Source organism: Salvelinus sp. IW2-2015, linkage group LG14 (assembly GCF_002910315.2).
Source record: "Salvelinus sp. IW2-2015 linkage group LG14, ASM291031v2, whole genome shotgun sequence".
In the NCBI taxonomy this organism is placed as follows: Eukaryota; Metazoa; Chordata; class Actinopteri; order Salmoniformes; family Salmonidae; genus Salvelinus; species Salvelinus sp. IW2-2015.
The window spans coordinates 41,940,645-41,948,623 of record NC_036854.1 but is presented as its reverse complement, the minus strand read 5'-3'; the positions used below and the strand labels follow the sequence as shown (position 1 = coordinate 41,948,623).

At 40.5% G+C, this 7,979-nt stretch overlaps 2 pseudogenes; one reads left to right on the top strand and one right to left on the bottom strand.

The window, feature by feature from the left end:
- Window positions 1-7,979, bottom strand: part of LOC111973562 (partitioning defective 3 homolog) — an 807,950-nt pseudogene that overhangs the window by 47,624 nt on the left and 752,347 nt on the right.
- The window catches only part of LOC139028712 (sodium-dependent neutral amino acid transporter B(0)AT1-like), a 37,333-nt pseudogene that overhangs the window by 2,439 nt on the left and 26,915 nt on the right, over window positions 1-7,979 (top strand).

Here is a 7,979-nt window from a genome sequence, read left to right as displayed (position 1 = left end):
AGATATGCCATCCTACAACACCAGGCTTCTATTCTTCATAGGCTCTCCTACAACACCAGGCTTCTATTCTCATAGCTCTCCTACAATCCAGGCTTCTATTCTCATAGCTCTCCACAAACCAGGCTTCTATTCTCATAGGCTCTCCTACAACACCAGGCTTCTATTCTCATAGGCTCTCCTACAACACCAGGCTTCTATTCTCATAGGCTCTCCTACAACATCAGGCTTCTATTCTCATAGGCTCTTCTACAACACCAGGCTTCTATTCTCATAGGCTCTCCTACAACACCAGGCTTCTATTCTCATAGGCTCTCCTACAACACAGGCTTCTATTCTCATAGGCTCTCCACAAACACAGGCTTCTATTCTCATAGGCTCTCCTACAAACACCAGGCTTCTATTCTCATAGGCTCTCCTACAACACCAGGCTTCTATTCTCATAGGCTCTCCTACAACACCAGGCTTCTATTCTCTAGGCTCTCTACAACACCAGGCTTCTATTCTCATAGGCTCTCCACAACACCAGGCTTCTATTCTCATAGGCTCTCCTACAACACCAGGCTTCTATTCTCATAGCTCTCCTACAACACCAGGCTTCTATTCTCATAGGCTCTCCTACAACACCAGGCTTCTATTCTCATAGGCTCTCCACAACACAGGCTTCTATTCTCATAGGCTCTCCTACAACACCAGGCTTCTATTCTCATAGGCTCTCCTACAACACCAGGCTTCTATTCTCATAGGCTCTCCTACAACACCAGGCTTCTATTCTCATAGGCTCTCTATAACATCAGCTTCTATTCTCATAGGTCTCATACATCAGGCTTCTAACTGGTTTGATACATTCACCTCTGAAGGTTAAATAATGTACTTACATTCAGTAATCTTGCTCTGATTTGTCATCCTGACAGTCCCAGAGATAAAATGCAGCATAATTCCCTGTTTCTAGGTCAGTTAGGATTACCACTTTATTTTATTAAGAATGTGAAATTGTCAGAATGATTTATTTTAAGTTTTTATTTTCTTTCATCACATTTGGGTCAGAAGTTTACATACACTCAATTAGTGTTTGGCTAGCGTTGCCTTTAAATTGTTTAACTTGGGTCAAATGTTTTAGGTAGCATTCCACAAGCTTCCCACAATAAATTGGGTGAATTTTGACCCATTCCTCCTGACAGAGCTAGTGTAACTGAGTCAGGTTTGTAGGCCTCCTTGCTCCCACCACTTTTTCAGTTCTGCCCACAAATCTTCTATAGGATTGAGGTCAGGGCTTTGTGATGGTTACTCCAAAACAGGTACAAAAGTATCTATACCACGTAAACGAGTTCTATATCGACATAACCTGAAAGGCCACTCAGCAAGGAAGAAGCCACTGCTCCAAAACGCCATAAAAAAACCAGACGACGGTTTGGCAACTGCACATGGGGACAAAGATCGTACTTTTTGGAGAAATGTCCTCTGGTCTGATGGGAAAAAAAATACAACTGTTTGGCATAATGACCAACGTTATGTTTGGAGGAAAAAGGGGGAGGCTTGCAAGCCGAGAAACACCATCCCAACCGTGAAGCACGGGGGTGGCAGCATCATGTTGTGGGGGTACTTTGCTGCAAGGGGGACTCGTGCACTTCACAAAATAGATGGCATCACGAGAAAGGAAAATTTCCTGGATATATTGAAGCAACATCTCAAGACATCAGGGACTTTGTTGTCCTTAAGCCATTTTGCCACAACTTTGGAAGTATGCTTGGGTCATTGTACATTTGGAAGACCCATTTGCGACCAAGCTTTAACTTCCTGACTGATGATGGAAAAGCTAAATCAAAGTCCAAGTATACAGATTTGACAATATTCTTGCAGAAAAATGTAATGAAATGTAAATGTGTCCTTCACGATTTACCCAAATGTACCTGGTTGACTTCACACTAAATGTCATGTAGCTTGCTCATACTTCAAGTTATCAGTCTGAAACGTTGCATGTACACTGTTTGCCCTCTTTGTGAACATCATCGGAATTACAACCAGAGTGATTGCTATGTGTGGGACCTTTGTTGCATTTCAAAGATGGTGTAGAAAGAAAATACCCCAAAAATTGGTTGTTTTTTTCTTTGTATTTTCTTTTACCATATCTATTGTGTTATATTCTCCTACATTCAATCAGATTTCCACAAACTTAAAAGTGTTTCCTTTCAAAAGGTACCAAGAATATGCATATCCTTGTTTCAGGGCCTGAGCTACAAGCAGTTAGATTCGGGAAAATTGAAAAAAGGGCTAATCCTTATTAATTTATTCAGACCCGATCCAAAATCCATTACAATGTAAAATGCTATGGAGACCAATATATCACATAAGAAAGAAATGTGTACATTTAATTAGAATTTGTACGGTGTTTCATGAGAAAAGTAAGTAACTAGCCTATAAGGTTCCAGGGTTTAAGTTTAGGGTTAATGGATAATTTAGATTGTTGACAGTTAGTTGAACATCTATTGAACATCTCCTTCCCCAGGTGTGTTCCTGATCCCCTACCTGATACCCTGGTTGTTTGACCCGTGTCCCCTCTCTCCAGTGTGTGTTCCTGATCCCCTACCTGATAGCCCTGGTTTTGACCCGTGTCCCCTCTCTCCAGTGCGTTTTCTGATCCCCTACCTGATAGCCCTGGTGTTTCAGGGTCTGCCTCTGCTCTACTTGGAGCTGGCTATAGGACAGAGGCTCCGTATGGGCCAGCATCGGAGTTCTGGAACTCCATATCACCCTACCTGGGAGGAGTAGGTAGGTGATGAAACCCTGATGAAGACAGCTTTAGCTGTTGAAACGTTGGTTAACCTCTCTTGGGTATGTGGGACGTTAGCGCCCCACCTCTTCACAAGCCAGTGATACTGCTGGGCGCCCAAATTCAAATACAGAAATACTCATTATAAAAAATTAGAAAACAAAACATATTTTTTTACATAGGTTTAAAGATGAACGTCTTGTGAAACAAACCACGGTGTCAGATTTGAAAAATGCTTTACGGCGAAAGCATACCTTACGATTATTTGAGAACATAGCCCACTAGACAATTCATTACAAACAGTAACCAGCCAAGTAGAACAGAGTCAGAATCAGAAATAGAGATAAAATTAAATCCCTTACTGTCACGATTCTAATGGTGAATGAGGAGTCAAGCGGAGAGAGCAGGTAGTTTTGAGCAAGTGGAATAAGACTTTAATATTCCGAACAGAATATAAATGTGACGCCTACGCCACACAACAAAAGGGCGCGTCAAAATCCAGTCCACAATTAACTAGGACAAAATTCACACTACAAAAACACCACCACAACAAACAGAATAACAAGCCCGCACAAAAGTCGGCGGCCAACTGGGTTTAAATAACCCCCTATCCTAAACACCAAAACAGGTGATACAAATTAGACAAACTCAAAAGAAACAGAAAAGGAGATCGGTGGCAGCTAGTAGACCGGAGACGACGACCGCCGAGCGCCGCCCGAACGGGAAGAGCACCATCCTCGGCGGGATTCGTAACACTTACCTTTGATGATCTTCATATGGTTGACTCAGCAGACATTCATTTACTCAATAAATGTTTATTTTGTTCGATAAAGTCTCTTTATATACAAAAACCTCCGTTTTGTTCGCACGTTTTCTTCAGTAATCCACAGGCTCAAACGCAGTCAAAACAAGAAGACAAAAAAATCCAAATTGTATCCGTAAAGTTCATGGAAACGTGTCAAACGATGTTTATATTCAATCCTCGGGTGTTTTTAGCCTAAATAATCGATAATATTTCAATGGACAATAACGTAGTAAATTTTAAAGGTAAACAAAATTGCTCTCTCTCTGTCGAGCGCATGAAAAAGCTCTGCGACACTTTATCGTCCATCATTCCGAATGCTTCTTATTCCCTAATGTTTTCAGAATACAAGCCTGAAACTATTTCTAAAGACTGTTTGACATCTAGTGGAAGGCATAGAAACTGCAGTTTGAGTCCTAAGTCAATGGAATACTGTTATGGCATTTAATAGAAAACTTTAAAAATAAAAAACTACTTCCTGAATGGATTTTTCTCAGGTTTTCGCCTGCCACATCAGTTCTGTTATACTCACAGACACTATTTTAACAGTTTTTGGAAACTTTAGAGTGTTTTCTGTCCAAGTGTACCAGTTATATGCATATCATATCTTCTGGGCCCGAGAAGCAGGCAGTTTAATTTGGCCATGCATTTCATTCAAAATTCCGAATGCTGCCCCTCCCTAGTAGAGTTAAATCAATTATTTCATTGGAGTAATTAAATTGTGCAGTTTTTCTTCTTCTTCTCAGGAGTATAGGTGGGTGGCCAAAACTAAACACCCAGACAGGGAACATCCTCTACTAGCTGCTGTTTGGTGTTTCTGATCTACTATCCCATGTCCATCAGGTGTAGCCTCATGGTGATGTCCTTCTGTGTGTAGTCTGTTCTACAACACTATCGTGGCCTTGGGTCCTCTGGTACCTCTTCAACTCCTTCCAGGACCCGCCTGCCCTGGAGCCAATGTCCCCTCAACCACAACAACACAGGTATGAAGCGCTTTGAGTAACAACAGTTTGGTAGAAAATCGCTATTTTCTGTAAATTAAATTAATTATTATTATTATTATTATTATTAGTTCATTTCTAGCTATTTGTCATTGTCAGGAACCATGCACAGTGTGTAGGTTGGACCATAGTTTGAAGAATGAACAGCAAGTGTACATTATGTAATTTGACCAAAGTAAGTGATATTTGAACCAGGGTACGTGAAGGAGTGTGTAGAAAGCACGCCGGTCAAACTACTTCTGGTACCGTCAGACCTGAACACACTCCTAACATGGAGACCAGTGGCTCTCTACAATGGTGGCTGGTAGTCAGCTTAGCTACCGCCTGGTCTATCATTTACATCTCGTTTCATCAGGGGGATCGAGACCATCGGCAAGGTGAGAGGCAGACAGTGTGCTGCATTTTTTAAGCTCGGAACAGCCAAGAGGATTTCATGCAATTTTAGAACAAAGTTTGCTCCATCTGAACGCTCTAGTTTTAGAACGTCTCCATATCGGCTGCTGGAGTTACCAAGATTTAAATCTTAAGCTCTAGACTTGAGACGAGATGGATCTGTTTAGCCAGAGAACAGTGTGTTGACGTTCTGTGTTTAGCCAAGCAGACAGCTAGCTAGCTATTTTACTGCACAGTTAGGTTGCCCTAGCTTGCTGATATTTCTCTGACAAATCAAACAAAAGTGTTCCCCATTTCTGTGCATGTATTTCATGATACTAGTTTGCTTCAAACCAAGTGGCAACTTTGTTTCAAAGGGTTCATCACATGATTGTAAAGCGGCACCGAACCAATGGAAAAGGTCTCAACTCTAAGTCACGTCTTATGATCTGAATGCCTGTCAGCTGTTCTACAACACAATATTCTAAAAGTAGCCAACATCTGCCAACTTTAGAATGTTGATCTTTTGTTGGAGGTTTGTTTGGCAATGTGCAAGCGGCTTAAAACATATATATATACCTTTTCATTCACCTGTCTTATTACAGGCTGTGTACGTCACAGCAACGTTCCCCTACCTGGTACTAAACCATCTTTCTGTGAGAATCCCTGACCCTTCCTGGGAGCATCTGAAGGTCTAATGTATCTGTTCACACCTGACGTAAGTCCTTCTGTCTGTCTGTCTGTCTGTCTGTCTGTCTGTGCTGTCTGTCTGTCTGTCTGTCTGTCTGTCTGTCTGTCTGTCTGGTCTGTCTGTCTGTCTGTCTGGTCTGTCCTGGCGTCCGTCCGTCCGTCCTCCGTCCGTCCGTCCGTGAGGTTGGCTAAATCTCAACACTGATCACTCGGACACTCGAGTCTAAGTGAAATAATCTGTCTGTAAACAATTGTTGGAAAAATGACTTGTGTCATGCACAAAGTAGATGTCCTAACCGACTTGCCAAAACTATAGTTTGTTGTCAAGAAATTTGTGGAGTGGTTGAAAAACGAGATTTAATGACTCCAACCTAAGTTAATGACTCCAACCTGACTCCAACCTAACGACTTCAACTGTAAGTGTCTTATATCAGCTGAAAGCTTAAATTCTTGTTAATATAACTGCACTGTCCAATTTACAGTAGCTATTACTGCTAAGAAATGCCATGCTATTGTTTGAGGAGAGCTCCTAACAACAAAACACTTTTTCACCGCGATAGGTTTGATAAATTCACCTCTGAAGGTGAAATGTGTACTTACATTTTGAAATCTTGCTCTGATTTATCATCCCAAGGGTCCCAGAGGTAACATGAAGTGTCGTTTTGTTAGATAAAATCCTTTTTCATATCTATAAAAAGGTCCATATAACATGCACAATCGATTTTATATTTCCACTCGTTCAATTTGCAAAAAAAGGAATCTGTGAAAATCTAACCCTAAACATTGTTTCAACCAGTCAAAATACATTCGTATTTATTCCTCAGAGATCCTAGAACGTAACTAGACTTCACTATATCATTAGGAGTGTAGTATATGTGTAGCATATCTTATAGGACACCAAATTTGGTCAGAGAGCGACGCCTTCAAGGCACGCCGATGACACGGGCGGTCTTCACTTGATTGACTGTAACTTTGTCAAAAAAGCACCAATCGGAATCAAACAAAGCTAGCTAGATAGCCAATGAGCTGGGCTTTACAAGAGTATGCGGATATCTGTCCCATATCTGTCACACAATTATGCTGCTAACCTTGTGCGACAGCAAACCTTTTCCTTTTGGACAAAAAATGCAAGAATATGGAGTGTTATGAAGTTATGAAAACTGGGTGTTTTGCAAATGTTGAACTTACAATGAGGCTACTAATAATGGAAAAGCTAAATCAAAGTCCAAGTATACAGATTTGACAATATTCTTGCAGAAAAAATGTAATGTAAATGTAAATGTGTCCTTTTGCCCAAATGTACCTGGGTGACTTCACACTAAATGTAATGTAGCTTGCTCATACTTCAAGTTATCAGTCTGAAACGTTGCACATACACTGCTGCCATCTTGTGGACACCATCGGAATTACAGCCAGAGTGATTGCTAGATGTGGGATCTTTGTTGCATTTCAAAGATRGTGGTAGAAAGAAAATACCCCAAAAAGTGTTTTTTTTTTTTTTGTATTTTCTTTTACCAGATCTATTGTGTTATATTCTACTACATTCCTTTCATATTTCCATAAACGTCCAAGTGTTTCTTTCCAATGGTACCAATAATATGCATATCATTGCTTCAGAACCTGAGATACAGGCAGTTACATTTGGGAAAATTGAAAAAGGGGCTAATCCTTATTAATTTATTCAGACCCGATCCAAATCCATTACAATGTAAAATGCTATGGAGACCAATATATCACATAAGAAAGAAATGTGTACATTTAATTAGAATTTGTACGGTGTTCATGAGAAAAGTAAGTAACTAGCCTACAAGGTTCCAGGGTTTAAGTTTAGGGTTAATGGATAATTATATTGTTGACAGTTAGTTGAACAGTCTATTGAACATCTCCTTCCCCAGGTGTGTTCCTGATCCCCTACCTGATAGCCCCCGAACGGGAAGAGGCACCATCCTCGGCGGGATTCGTAACACTTACCTTTGATGATCTTCATATGGTTGACTCAGCAGACATTCATTTACTCAATAAATGTTATTTTGTTCGATAAAGTCTCTTTATATACAAAAACCTCCGTTTTGTTCGCACGTTTTCTTCAGTAATCCACAGGCTCAAACGCAGTCAAAACAAGAGACAAAAAAATCCAAATTGTATCCGTAAAGTTCATGGAAACGTGTCAAACGATGTTTATATTCAATCCTCGGTTGTTTTTTAGCCTAAATAATCGATAATATTTCAACCGGACAATAACGTAGTAAATTTTAAAGGTAAACAAGAATTGCTCTCTCTCTGTCGAGCGCATGAAAAAGCTCTGCGACACTTTATCGTCCATCATTCCGAAGCTCTTATCCCTAAG